The sequence below is a fragment of the Orcinus orca genome, chromosome 17 (assembly GCF_937001465.1).
Source record: "Orcinus orca chromosome 17, mOrcOrc1.1, whole genome shotgun sequence".
Classification (NCBI taxonomy): Eukaryota; Metazoa; Chordata; class Mammalia; order Artiodactyla; family Delphinidae; genus Orcinus; species Orcinus orca.
Genome location: NC_064575.1, coordinates 39,888,473 through 39,904,298, shown reverse-complemented (window position 1 = coordinate 39,904,298; position 15,826 = coordinate 39,888,473). Strand labels below are relative to the sequence as shown.

The window sequence follows — 15,826 nt, the reverse complement described above, 5'->3', positions numbered from 1 at the left end:
GCAGCTCAATTTTCATCTCTCTGTTTATTAGACCAAAGTAATAAGGCTTAACCCAACTATGTATTCAAAATGCATCATCTTAAAAGATAGATGTCTTGACTGCAATAAATTTTTTTAAAACCAAAAAATAAATAAAGTGATGTTTCATACAGCTGGGGAGTTTGAGTTTATAGAAAAGTATTTGTTAACACAATAGCGATCTTAGCATTAAGAGCTTATATTTCTTAAAAGCTCTTCAGAGCTTAGAATACTCACCAATACACTGGGACGGATCGCGTATAAACGAGCCTACTTCCTACTTTGTTCATCTTTTGTTTTAAATGTTAATCCACAAAAGAAGCAGAGTGAAGTGTTTTCTATGAGAAAAGTATAAAAGCTGAGTTTATGAATATAAAAAATAAAGACTAGTATAACAACCAGCCCTGAAATAATGGGAAATGGACTGCTGTCAAAAGAACAAGAAAAAAATTAGGAGAAAAGACTGGATTTTTCTACTTTTGATGTCAAAAGGAAAGGGCTGCTTATTTTCATCTGTTTACCCCTGGACTCACCTCTCCCCAGATACGTCGATTCTGAGTTTGAATATTAAATGTCTATCAATGTAGTAGAAATAATGAGATCTATTTGTCTATCTATTTATCTGTCTGTACATATACATTTATATTCAAAACATACTATCATTTGATACAATCATTTTTTGAAATGTCAGTGTTTCATTTTATATAAAAAGAGATACAAAAAATTAAGTGAGTAAATTAAAGAAGGGTCAGAAATAATGTGACACAATAATAGTGACACAAAGGACCCCTGGGAGCCATAAAGAACCTTTATCTGTTTCTAAGAAGCCTGCGGCTTGGTTATTTAAGATAAATACTTGTCTCTGCTCTCTTGATCTGCACGTTCACAAAGCAATAGACTGGGAAGCAACACGCCAACTATCAAGTTCTTTCTTTGCTGCTTAGTAACAGTATACCTTTTGCACAGCCATTGAAATTTTCTGTACCTCAGTTTAGTCATAGGGAAAATCATGCTATAAACTTTCATTTGTCTTCTATCTTTAAGAGTAAGGGAGAATAAACTAAAATTAAAGAGATTTTTCTTTTCTTAAGTTGAATTCAGGAATTTTTCTCATAGCTAATAAATATATTTTCAAGCACAAAGGCCAAACTCCAATGGCAAACACATTATCTAACCTTGTATGCATTGTCAGATATTTCCAAGGAGAAATGCAAGCATGTGTGTCTACTGTGTGTGTGTGTGTGTGAGCGTGCATCTGTGGTATTTGTCCACACCGACATATACCTGTGAATACAAACTAATATTACAGCATATTGAATACTACAGGAGTAAAAAAATCTATACCTCTCATATAAATATTAAGTGTCTTAATTCTATGGGATATTCTATTGGGCTTATAAAATGTATAAGATGTAAATCACAGAATTTCTCGAAATGCAATAGTTCTAATTTGAAAGTGGTTAAAGTCAAAACTTTACAAATGGGCCTGGTCTTACTCTACAACAAATGGATTACGCAAAGACATTTAAGCTCATAGCCTAAGGGTATAATCATCCTATTGAGAATAATATCTTTTTAAACTTAACTGTCCATGACTTGATCTATTTAGCATTGGGAGGAGAGATAAATTAGGAGTTTGGGATTAATATATACACACTACTATATGTAAAATAGATTACCAAAAAGGATCTACTGTATAACACAGGAAACTCTACTCAATATTTTGTAATAACCTATAAGGGAAAAGAATCTAAAATATATATAGATAGATAGATATAGATATAGATATAGATATATGTATAACTGAATCACTTTGCTGTACACCTGAAACTAACACAACATTGTAAATCAAATGTACTTCAATAAGAAAAAAAGATATAGAGGTGTCTGTCCCATCACATATTGTGAGTTTTACAGCGTTACAGAATCCTGGGTGGTGCCAGGGCCTAGCGGGCAGAGTCACAATAATTTCCGAATTACTTAGATTTGAAAGTCCAGAAATTCTATTAAGTCAAATTCTATTAAGTCATTGAAACTAAGCCTGCTTGCCTTAGTTTCAATGCCAACTCTGACACTTTCTGACCAAGTGCCTTGGACAAGTTATTTAATATTTCTGTACCTTGGAAGTCCTTGGTCACTATTGAAAAGGAGATGACGGTAGTCTTTACCTCATAAAGTTTGAATCTTCTATGTGTTCAGGAAAAAAAATCACTAGCACAGAGGAAGCGTGTGAAGAATGTCTGATGTCTGTTTTTCCACTGAGTGTCCTTCAACAGCCTCTGGACAGTCCTGAGAACAAATAGCTAAAGCTCTTCTCTTTGATGTTGTGTTGTATGGACACTACTTTCTACCTCTTTAGTCTGTAGTTTTCTGTGACAAGCTGAGACTTGATAAGATTTCCAGGGCTTTATTTTTCTCCACTTGTGATGAGGGAATTAACTCATTTGATAAAAGTTTACTGAATAAATACTATGTGCCTGAAACTATGGTAGGTACTGTGGATGTATGAATGCTGTATCAGGTGAAGTTACATGCTACAAAGAAAAACTGCAAAAGTTAGGGAGTGTCAGTTTTCCAATGAGTTAACATTTGAGAAGAGACCTACAGGAAGAGAGTGAATAATCCATGGGCGTATTTGAGCCCTGAGTGTTTGAAGGAAAAATAACAGTAAGTGCAAATACCCTGTAGCAAAGTCATGCTTGGTGTGTAGGGCATTGCAGAAGCCAGTATGTCTAGAGCAAAATGAGGAAAGAAGAATGATTGTGAAGCTCCAAGACATGGGATCATGCAGGCTTTTGTAAGAAATGTGGCTTTTACTCTCAGCGCATTGAGAGCATTGAAGAACTGGAGTAGAGAAATATCATCAAACATGGTTTACAAAAAGTGTCTTTGATGTGTTGCAAATAGATTGAAAGAGGGCAAGAGCCAATGCAATTAGAAGGCTGTTGCAATAATCCAGGCAAGAAATGATAATATCTTGGATGAGGATAGCAATGATTAAGATGGTAAAAGAATTTGTATTCTGAGTATACAGTCCTTAGGGACAGAAACAAGGGTGTTTGTTCATAGACAGGATATGGGTTTGAGAGAAACAAGGAGGTTATGGACAACTGCAGTGTTTTTGGTATGAGTATAAGGGAGGATGGAGTTGACTTTAATGAGCTGGCAAAATTGTGGGATGGGTGGGGTTTGGGGAATCAGAGAGAATCAGAAATCTCACTGTGAATTTGTTTAAATGTGAGATGACTATTAGATACTTAGTGGGAGTATCAAGGAAGCAGTGAGGTACACTGTCAAGATTTGGTTACTCTGGGAATAAGATCCAAGGGGTAGACTCATCATTGTCATGATGTTTTGGATGTGCCCATGACTTTCATACATTGACAACATACTGCTGGTCATTTGTCTCGTACAAGTTAGCATGATGATAAATAACAGAAATACCTTTATGTCCACCCCATCCAACAAGGCATCAATAGAGTTATAAGAGATCATCTCTGAAAGTATGATGGGCAGCTGCATGGTGTGAAGCAAAGGGACAGCCTTACCAATTCTTGGTACCACTTTCCACCACCTCTCCACATTTAGACATTGTTTGCCTTACATTGTATCTCTGAATCCACAGCTCATTGAATTTCAATCTCAAACACAATAAGATGTATGGAGTGATTACTGACTCCAAGCAGAAGGAAAAAAATGACAAGTTTTGACTATTCAGTTTAGTTAGAATAGTAAGTGAAGTATGAATGAAGTATTTTAAACTACATACTACAAGATGAAGTATTTTAAACTACATACATTTTGTCCGTCTAAATGTGTTTCTTCCATTACCAGTTCTTACTTTTTTCCTCTGACCTACCTTTGCTTTTAATGTTTTTCTAGTATGTTTTAAGTACATTTAACTATATGGGAATGGAACTGTGTTTCCTCCTGAGAATTCTGATGCCTCATTAGCTGGGTTGATTTCATACACTGCATTAATGTGCTTGTTATTACAAACTATAAGATAAAAGCATGTTTTCGTTTTTATTTAAAAGTTCTTTCTAAATATATACACACATTCATATGCAGCACCTGCAAGCATTAGAATTGCTACACTTCGTATTTCATACATTTTCCTTTTTTCTGGTGTACCTGTTCTTTGTCTCATTTCATTCTATACCATTTATTTTTAATTAAGGATTCCTCTTTCTACTCTAGATGGCTGACTCTAAATTCTTCAACTTTTCAAAACCCACTGAACATTTACTAGTACACTGGGATCCATTCTTTGGAATGTTTCTAAAACAAGGCATGTTCTATGCACCAAATCAAAATACGCATGCCACTGTCCCTGTACCTCCAAACCTGTTTCTGATTACTGATCAAAATTCCCCTGTTCTTCATTAAAGGCTGAGATTCTTTTTAAATGCTTATTTATGGCTGCCTGGTCCACAGGGGCAGACTATGGATTTAATTGCCTACAGCACCAAATCTCTTTTAACATTTGGCCAACTGAGCATTAGGTACCTTGTTGGCTGGGGGGCAACAGGTTCCTACTTAGTGTTTGGAGAAGGTAGCCTCAATCCAATATTCTTCATTTATTTCCAAGAACTATTAACGCTAATGAGCATTACATCCACACATCAAGAAAAGATACAAAATAGAGTCACTGCTTCTCAGACTTCATTAAGCTCGGTATTGCTTTATTCAAGGGGCAGGTGTCTAATTTTACAATGTTCCGTAAAGACAGATGAAAACAAATACACTGTAATTATTAAAAAGTATTGCTTACCTCTTTAGTTGGTAGCCCCTATTCAGATACAGCTGTGAGTTTGAAAAGATACTTCTTGGGGTTACAGGAAGAGATAATTAAGTGTGCTACAACAGAAAGCAATTCATTAAATGACAATTAATTTTATTTTCTCCTGATACAAGTAAAACAAGCAGGTGTCCACATTAATTTTGTATCTTCTTTTGTGACTGCAACATACCACACAAGGTTTTCACTTAAATTTAACTTTTGTTACATGATTCATATTATATTGCTTGCTGTATGTGTTTAAATGCTTTAAGCTCTGCATCTACAATATAAAACTTAAAAAAAGCTTTTCCTCTTGGAAATGTCAGAGTTTTTTTTCCCCCCTAAATCCAGAGTATGTTTTCAAGGTCTCTTCTAAAATGATAACCTTCATATGAGTCACAGGAAGCTAAGAACATCTCTAGATTAGTCTGGCTTCAGTGAGGTTAAACGCAGCAACAGTATGCCTACGAAGAGATACGATAAGCAGTTATAATGGGTATCACTGAATACAGCACCAAATATAAATCAAAACTAACAAATGCCCTCCCCCACAAACGCTCTCAAGTTCAGTTCCTTGAATTTAATTATTATAGCAAATGGTAATATAACAAGAGTGTCTACTGTCAGGAAAAAAAAATGTTTAAAACAGATGTGAACCATACAAAGCATATGTAAAACACATGTGATCCACAGCGAGGTCACAGGACCCACTGACAGAACACATGTGGAGTATGTGAACCACATATGGACACATGTTGCAAAATCACGTTTCTGTTCAATGCCGAGACTCATATCGTATTCTAAAGAAATCAGGGGCTCTTAAATAAACTTTGTACTTCTTAAGGTAAATGGATACATTTTTGTTTAAAATCCCTTAGTGTAGGCAGACAAGGGTCCTCAAATCTAATACTGGGCTTGAAAGTACTCAAATCCTTGTTTCACTCCTGTTTTCCTATCCCAGGGTGATTCAGTTGATTATTCTCAGGGAATGAAGATTTCTTCCTTGCGCACAGCTAATTCTTTGAGGATGCCATAGCTTATAATGAAACCTAAGCAAACAGAGCCTAAGTGTGTGAACTAGGAGGAACTGTGGTTTGAATGGGCTTTTTCTTTCCTAAAACACTCAAACTAGCAAGGCATTGCTGCCTTATCTTATGTATCTGGAATAGAATTAAAATCTTCTATACTTACAAAAAATCATCAGCATAAAAATTCCAGAATAACATTTATTTTATATTATAATTTGGGGGAATAAAATATTAACCATATAATTTAAAGTGAATATGAAAAGTCTCATATATACATGGAAATAAGCACAAGTATATCATTTTCTAATGTGAAAACAGTAACAGTGCCTTATGCATAGGCATTAATTTAATTAGACTCAATATATTATTTCATTTGGTCCTCCTCACAGCCCTGAAGAAATGTAGTGCAACTAGAATTCAGTAAGGCAACTACATGGTATTTAAAAAGAACCTAAGAGAGTGGCATGAACATATATACACCACCAAATGTAAAATAGATAGCTAGTGGGAAGCAGCCGCATAGCACAGGAAGATCAGCTCGGTGCTTTGTGACCACCTAGAGGGTGGGATAGGGAGGGTGGGAGGGAGAGGCAAGATCCCCGGGGATATATGTATATGTATAGCTGATCCACTTTGTTATACAGCAGAAACTAACACACCATTGTAAAGCAATTATACTCCAATAAAGATGTTAAAAAAAAAAGAACCTAAGATATAAGAACAAATGAGAGAAGTAAAAATTCTTCTCCCTGAGCTGTTAAACTGTGGCTTCCAACAAGTGATACACTTTTTTTGAGGTTCAGTTTTTAATACAGAAACATGGGGATTATACAATTGCTAACTTAATATGCTTGTTGTAAATTACCCAACTATTATATGCAAAATCATATTGTAAATGCAAAGATATTACATGTATAGGTGTTAGCTATTTCCGCTGACAATTTACATATGAGAAACACTGAGATTCAGAAAGGTAAGCTGATTGTCACATGACTAGTAATTAGTAGGCCTAAGATAAGAAAATAGATAGTTTTGCTTAAGAGTCCCCCATTCTCTTCCAAAAGGCAAAGCTAAGCAGAATATATTTCTCATTAACAGGACATTCATTCTACTTCTACCTCAATAGACAAGCATTGATATCACAGATAATCATTATTATAATAATGCCACATTCACATTTATAGCATTTTACATTTTCAATGTAAAGCATGATCCAGTGAGCATTTGTCTCTTCCATTTCAGGGAAATTACCTCCTTTCTAAACATTACTAAATTAAGGTTCTAAGAACACAGTAAATAGGTTGCTTGAATTTGTATGCTTGTTAAGAAACAACATTAAGAATCTAATTCAAGAGATGAAATTCGAAGTCCAGTAATTATTTTCCATTAAACTAAAATTTTAAATATATAATTGGCAGGCTCTCAATATTGTGTTTTTATATAATTATATCCAAAACAGTGTTTCTATTGATGCTGCTATTAAAAATGAGTGTATGATGGAAGAAAATCATGGCATTAAGGAGGAGAAATTTTACCACTGAATGAAATGAAAGATTTTACTTTCTTATTGATTTTGGCAAAATGCAGTAGACTATCCAGCATGGCCTGAAAAGACAGAGCTCCAAGTTGCTTACTGATTTCAGATGTATCCGTTACCTACTGTTTATCGTTGTTTTTGAAAGTGTCATTCTATTATACCTTAAGATTTTAAAAATATGTTTCTTAGTTACATTTTTTAGCTGTAATTTCTTTGTTAGCATGACTTTCCCCTTTAAACCTGGCTCACTGCCATCCACACTTCAAGACAGAATTCTGATATCACTTCTGTGAACCCTTCCTGGAGGATCCTAGACAGAATTGTTTCCATCTTTCCATTGTACTTGCTGCATTGTGTTACAGTCTATTGTTTGCATGTCTATGTTTTATCTCTGCTAGTCTGAAAATTCCTCAAGAGTGGAGTCATTATTTTTATTAACTTTGTATCCACAGTGCTTTGTAAAGCTATTTAAAATGGCAATTCTGAGGAAGTAGAAAATAAGTGAATGAATGAATGAATAATATATTGCTGCTTTTCCTTTTTGGAATTAGTTGACTTAGAGGCTTACACACTCAGTTCAGGTGCAATGTCTTGGCCAGCCACATACCGTACTAAACTATTTCCACCCTAAAAGAAAATATTATAATTCAAATAGCCACTGGAGTTTTGTTCATTCCTATTAAATTGTCTATTTATGAAACATCCCTTCAAATAATCAGCGAAGTAGTGTGCCTCTTCTTTTAGATGATTCTATATTACACGTATTATAATTTTTCATGAGACACTCCCCCTGACACTAGAAAGAATCTTTATGTCAGACTAACATAGAGAATTGTAGACAATATCACTAAACTGGGTCTGGAATTATTTTTCTGGATTTTGACACTAGATTATACACACACTTTTATCATACGCTGCATCTCCATTGGAAATACAAAAAAAAGGGGTAATCTTTTGTCATTCCAATTTGCCACCAGCCATTGACATTTCTCTATTAGAGATGTGGAGCTGAAAATGTGAGTCTCACCCCTTTTTGTCTTATCTTAATGAACCACAAGGAATGAGAATCACTCAATATTTTGGCTGTACACTCTCTACCATGTGCAAGGCAGACACAGTGTCAGCCAGCCCTCCAAAGGGTATGCAGATCTCGCATGCTTTCACATTTGATCAATACAAATCTGACAGTCTGCTACTTAGTTTCTTTCAAGGCTGAGTCTCACACATGAAAACAGGAGTAAGGTTCTCAACTCAATCAAAACTGATTGTTCTATTCCTCTCTTCCCATCTAATCCTCTACCCATCTACGCACATCCACGAGACACAAATATGACAAATATGTTTTAAAACCCTTTCTTGTATGTAAGGTGAGGTCCAAACTACTTTTGTACACAGACATGGTTTGTTCAATCTAGACTCTTACCTATCTCATCATGGTTACCTTTAACCACTTTTTTTCTGCCCCTTGTTATTCACCTTTATTCTCCAGCCACATGAAGTTCTTACAGCTTTTGAAACGTGATATCTACGTGATTTGCCTGACTTGTCCTATCTCTACCTCTGCTTGTAAAAATTCTTACTGATCCTTCAAAAATCAACTGAAATATCATAGAATATCTTCCTTTTCATGCTTTCAGAGGACCTTTTACTACTCCTCTGGAAGAAATTGTCACTTTGTAATAAAATTATTTGCTTATGCACCCTATTTTGCACAAGATTGGTGAATTTATGAAGGTAATATCATATGCATATTTCCTATACCTCTACATTCACCCACTGGTTAAAATAGTATATGGTAAGAGCTTGAAAGATTAAAAGAAGCAATGGAGGGGAGGGAGTAGATGATCTTATTTCAAAAGGAGCCATTAATGCACACATCTCAAAACAGGCTTCGAAATCAAATATAGAATTTGTCCTTCTTAATCTTTAGGGATTCTTTTTTAGATAAGGATGCACCTGAAGACAAGGAATATACTGTGGATTCTGAATGTCTGTTTCCATCTTATAAAGCAGCTGCTTATAGAGCATCTTATAGAGCAGTTTCCCCTTATAGAGGGGTTTTAGGTATCCCGGTTACTGCAACAGTTAATGATTCTTAACTTCTATTTTTATTATGACATGATCAGCTCCCAATATTAGACCAACTACTAAAGCCAATAATACTTGTATTTATCATTTTTCTTTGTGTTCTTTATTATCAAAGCTGATTTATCACTGAATTTTGGTTTCCTTATGCAATCAGGAGGGTGGACCCCATGAACACATCTTGGGATGATATCAGCCAAATGTAGCATAACATGCAGTCACATCACGTATCTAATAAAAAAAGAAAAATCAGGGGCTTCCCTGGTGGCGCAGTGGTTGAGAGTCTGCCTGTCTATGCAGGGGACACGGGTTTGTGCCCCGGTCCGTGAAGACCCCACATGCTGCGGAGCGGCTGGGCCCGTGAGCCATGGCCGCTGAGCCTGCGCGTCCAGAGCCTGTGCTCCGCAACGGGAGACGCCACAACAGTGAGAGGCCCGTGTACCACAAAAAAAAAAAAAAAAAAGAAAAATCAATACTGAGCACGTGAAATATACAAGTTGCCCTGGAAAAGAGTAACTGTCGGAACAACTGTGAGATCTTAATTAGTATAAGGAAATCTTGAAGAACACTTACGAATAGTTAAAGATTTATTTGTGTTATGGTTTTCTAATGATGTGGATGCAAAATATAGTGTGAATGTGAAACAGTTTTGATCTCTGAGGACCTCGCAAAGATAGGACTATCCTCCTAAAGAGACAGAATAGTGTGTAATCTCCATACTGCGTGTTACATCTCAAGAGAACTTTCCAATGTGCCCAAAATAACACATGCATACATACATACACACATACACACACACACAAACACACACACACACACATATACACACTCACTTGGACACTCCCTTTATTTCTGAAAGTCACTTTGAGGTTTTAGTTTAAGCCAAATAGGCTAAGTGCATTTCTTAAAATCTCAAAAGCCCAGAGGAGAAGTGACCTTTAGTCCCTGGAAGGATGAATGAATTTATGTTTAAGAGACAATTCTGCTTAGGGAGCAGGTCTGAGAAAGGGCATAACAGGGATGGAGGAAGAACAGGTGAGTGGCAACTCCGTGTACCTCTATGTAGACCAGGTGGCACGTCACCTTTGTCACAGTTTTGTCGTTGGTAGAAGGAGCACTCTCCTCTATTTAGAATTATCAACCCTGAGAATAACAGGAGAATAGAAAATATCACAGTCAAAAAGTCTTTTCTCCAAATCTTCCCAGCAAGAAGCTGGGGGATAATGATTTTCATACAAGTCCTATAGGTGTTACAGAATTAAATCTTCTTTCAATGTGTCATTCTTTCTCTTATGGTGACTAACTGCCCTCTTTCTTGACTGAAAACAAATATTTATGGCCCTTCCATTACTAACAGAAATATTTTTAAATTACAAATACAGCTCTACTAATGGTCTGTTGAAGGCCATACCACATGCCAGTATAATAAAATTTCCATTTTAAGTCAAATAAGACTTGTTAGAATGTGAGAAAGTTGTATTTCTCATGATGGCATACAAAACAATTTATTATTAATCATCAGTTGCTACAGAACGAAGATCACAGAAGAAAATGATTTATTATAGGGGTAATATATTTGGTTTTATTTTTTTCTTCTTGTTAGTTTTTCTGATGGCGCCCCTTACCAAGGGGCATCTAAAAATGTCTTTTCACTACTGAGAGTGGTACTATTCTTATTTACTTATTAACAATTTTACAAAGTTAAGTGAACATGGGAAAGTATTGTTTTAAAGCAATTTGTGACAGAAACTTTTGTCCTTACACTATTCAATGAGCTTAATCCATTTGGTTTATCTCTCTCAAAAGAAAATGCATGTCTTTGGGTATTTGGAAACTGTGTCTAGAAATTGCCTTGTGTTTAATTTTTTTTATTTTCTTTTAAAACTATCTATAAAACTTATCATGTGATTTAATTTCACTGGAATTTATTTGTGAAGAAATACCAGACTTCTTAAAACAAACCTGAACTCCCTTTTCTCCAACACACACACACACAGAAACACACACATTTGATAATATAAACTTTTTGATTTTGAAATCTACTCTGTTATAAATCAAAGTACACTGAATAGTGCACAGAGTGAAGTAGGTCAGAAAGAGAAAAACAAATACCGTATGCTAACATATATATGGAATCTAAAAAAAAAAAAAAGGTTCTGAAAAACCTAGGGGCAGGACAGGAAGAAGACACAGATGTAGAGAATGGACTTGAGGACGCGGGGAGGGGGAAGGGTAAGCTGGGATGAAGTGAGAGAGTGGCATTTACATACATGCACTACCAAATGTAAAATAGATAGCTAGTGGGAAGCAGCCGCATAGCACAGGGAGATCAGCTAGGCGCTTTGTGACCACCTAGAGGGGTGGGATAGGGAGTGTGGGAGGGAGAAGCAAGAAGGAGGGGATATGGGGATATAAATATACACATCGCTGATCCACTTTGTTATGCAGCAGAAACTAATACCACAATGTAAAGTAATTATACTCCAATAAAGATGTTAAAAAAAAAACTACATGTGCATTTAATTGTGCCTCAAATGTGAGACTTGTCCCCCACACACACACCTAAGTCTGCTGCCCTATATTGTGAAATACATAAACAAAAGATTTAAATCACTTAGACTATATCTGGCCTTGTATCTACATTGTTGCACAACACATTCCTAAAACCAGGAAACACTAGTTTGTGAAAACACCGCTTGTTGTAGTATTGTTGCCTTTTAATAACCTCGGCAGTCTTCAAAGGATGTTCATTGGGTCTAAAATTAAAATTGATTCACTTGGCTAAAGTCTGTTCTCTTGGAACACACTGGAGTGTTCCTGATGCCTGTGTGTATATCTAAACCTATTTATAATGTAAGAGGATGAGCACGCAGCAACAGAAGTTTTATCTTGATATCATTTGATGCTACCATGGTTTGTTCAAAAGTATTCTCATAAAAGAAGTTGCAAGAATTATTTTCAGGACCGTGCATGGAAATGAGGCACATAATTCTGACTACAGTAGTGGGAGTGGTGTGTTTAATTCCACCCACACACCCTTATTAACTGAAAGCATTATTTCCAAGCTGCAAGACTTCAAAATCCTGGTTCCAGCAGCTATGCTGTCTGCCAGTATCCCAAAAAACTTTATTTCCCTAAGGTTTCCACAGTATGACATATTTGGATCATGTTCAGTTCTTACCTTCCCCTGTGTACATTTGTTTCGTGTATTTTAATTGTTCTCTTATCTGCACATAGATATTAATTCCAGAATGTACAAATAGGCACCATTGTGATTTCCCCACCACACTTTATATGATAACATCACTTATGAATGCTATTTACAAGTTTCCAGGCAGACGTGGGGTTGATCTAAACTTGTGGGACAACAGCATGCAGATATCTGCTTTCAGTTTGTGTGCATGTTTCCCCCTGTTATTTTCCCTTTTTTATGACTGTATTAATTGTTAGCAGAAGTCTCTATGCAATGACTGAGCAATCCAGCAATGGAATGTAGCAGGTGAGAAATTATTGTTTTGCTTCATCTGAGAAACCTGTCGATACAGCCTAATTCTTATGTCTTGGGACATTTGTGTAGTGATTCGCCACTTAATTCTCAGCATGTGGGCACTAGCTGACCACCGGGACATGAACTGTCCTAACATTGATGTTTTATCGACCCATTTGACACGATACTTGCAGAAATGATGAATCAAAAACTAACCCATCACTAAGGGAAACGGGACATGTGGGAATTGGTATGTTGCACCTCACTGAGTCTTAAGGCATTAAGGCTAAGGATTAATCCAAAGAGGCCGTGAAGGGCATCAAAGCCATACCCTAGCCTCATGCCTCAGTGAGTTAGCAGCAGAATGGGCCCTGCGGTCTAATCCAGAGCATTGACTTACTATTTGGTCAGGTTTATTTCCATAAATTTCTTTTGACACACAATGCGATACTTCTTTCATTGAAAAAGAGAAGTTTAAAAAAGTATAAATAAAATTACTAACCACTTAAGAATATGGTTTCAAAGGATATGAATAAAAGCCATAATTTTTAAAGCCTGTAACCATGAGTAATCTAGGCTGAAAGACCCTGACAGAGTTACAGTGAGACCAACACTGAGGCTTTGAATGTAGTCAATTAAAGGAGATGGCATGGGTCTTTAGACTGAGATAAAGTGTAACGTGAACTAGTCGATGAAGAAATAACATGACAAGGAAATGTCTCTGAACCCTTCCTAGTGCAACATAATTGCTACTGTCACCTCTGCAAACAGTTCAGGTGAATATACAACTTTCCACTGATCTAGAAAATGGATGGAATATTCAGTTTCTCTCTCTCTCTCTCTTTCTCTCTCTCTCCCTCTCTCTCTCTCTCTCTTTTACATGTTACCAATTGTTTTAATCCTAATTGCATTTTAGAAACATCCAAGAAAGTTTTAAAAATACTAATGCCTAGACTCATCCAGAGAAATTGAGGCAGAGTCTCTAGAGGTGTGGTTGAGGCATGGGTATTTTTAAAACTCTCCATGTGACACCAATGAGTATCCAAACTTGAGAGAATTTTGGAGGTTCTAATCAATAGCTTACTCAGTGTAAACAGCAGCGTGAGATACATGAGTATGTTATGTATCTATGAACAAATTCCCAGAGTAGATTACAAGCTCCCCCCAAATAATTTGTTCCGTAGTAATATTAAACAGTCACTGCAAACTGCTTAGTAACTGTTTGGGGTTTTTATTTTGCCTTCTTTCGTTTTCCTTTTCTTCTCAACCAAATCAGAGGGAAAATCCCTTATGCTTTCTAAAAACAAGAAAAAACCAGATTGATTGACAATACTACACTTATGTGTACATTTATTTATAGGGAAATGTTTCTGCATTATGCTACTAAGTGACAAATGATTGTCCACACGGGTCAATCTTCTTTCCTTTATAGAATACAACTCTCAGCATCCATCTATAGAGTCAACTGCTATCTTCACTCACTGTTAAAATAAAGAGTCCTTCTTTTTCTTGCCTCTGTCCATACAGGCTGGCTACATTTACTTAGTACAAAAGATGAAAATATAGTAATGTAGCAAGAGCAATAAATGATGGCTGCTAATCTTTGGCCTCATGCACACTCCCACAAATGTTCACTCAGAAAGTGTTTAAGAAATGTTTCCTGAGTGCCATCAGGTGCATAAGAGAAGATCATGTTGGATTCCCTGGAGCTGCTCCATAAATTTATACTCTGAGTAATTTTGCATTTGTGGAAAGCAGATGGTAAGAAGGGATCAGACTTGCAAGAGATCTGTTAACACCTAGGAGCTTGAGAAAGAAAGGAGAACCTTCAAAACATGATGTAGATCTGATATCCATGGAAGGACAGAGGAAAGGAAGGTAGAATGAATAAGAAGAGTCTCAGACTACATTGCAGTTCCAAGAAAGGTTTGGCAAAGCCAATGGGGCATCCTAGAGCCAAACTCACCTGTTGGGGCAGTCTTGTATTCACAGGAATGGCCCGCTTTCTTGGCCACACCAGGCTCTGTCCTGTGCTGGTAATAGTAACTGGAGCCATCAGTCAATCATGATCCCTGTAATAGGAGATCTGAGTGTCATGTTTCTAAGGTTACCCCAGTCCATCCCTGTGCTACATATATCTATTTCTCCATGATGCTTGGTGGCTCAGCTCCACCATGGTTCCTATGGGCTTATCTTCCCAAAGAGAACCTTAAAAGCGGAAGGTTAGTGAGATGAATAACAGTCCCTCTCTTTGCAAGTGGTCTCAGGGCTACAACTGGTACTCATCCTTGCCCTTTCTCCAGTACCAGTTCTAAATACAACTGACCTGATAAAATGGACCAGAGATCATCTGAATGTGCAGAAGTTGCACTACAGGAAAGGAACTTTGAAAGGATGAGACTTGGAGCTTATGTAGGGTGGCTGGCACTTCTGATGTTCCTCCTCTCTGAGAGGTGGAGCAACTGAGAGAGAGAGAGAAAGAGATGAGAGACTTGGACTGTACAGCATAAACAAGTCCCCTTTATGCTGCTTCTAACTGTAATCAAATGGCTCTGCTCTGGGGGAGATAAAAAAGTGGAGTCCAGATTTATTACATTAGAATGCAAGCAAATGGCACTTGAGCAATGCATAATCTGTAATTCCCAAAGCCTGTTTACCATCCAATTATCCTTCCAGTGATCCCCAACCTTTTTGGCACTAGGGACCGGTTTCGTGGAGGGCCATTTTTCCACGCATGGGGGGGGGGTCAGGCAGTAATGCGAGCGATGGGGAGATGGGGAGATGGGAAGAGCAGATGAAGCTTCGCTCCTGCTGTGAGGCCTGGTTCCTAACAGCTGCGGACCAATACCAGTCCATGGCCCGGGGGTTGGAGACCCCTGCTTTACACA

General features: G+C 36.9%; 1 long non-coding RNA gene across 2 annotated transcripts in view; it reads right to left on the bottom strand.

Moving 5' to 3' along the window:
- LOC117196885 (uncharacterized) overlaps nt 1-15,826 on the bottom strand; it is a 60,398-nt gene that overhangs the window by 13,025 nt on the left and 31,547 nt on the right. The window contains exons 4-6 of one of the 2 annotated variants that reach the window (XR_007472587.1): nt 15,265-15,400; nt 14,905-15,010; nt 4,793-5,265 (exon numbers count right to left, since the gene is read on the bottom strand). This is a non-coding gene — a long non-coding RNA (uncharacterized LOC117196885). Of the gene's footprint in view, nt 1-4,673; nt 5,266-14,904; nt 15,011-15,264; nt 15,401-15,826 lie in introns of those variants that run through there. The other variant, XR_007472586.1, reaches the window with a different exon arrangement.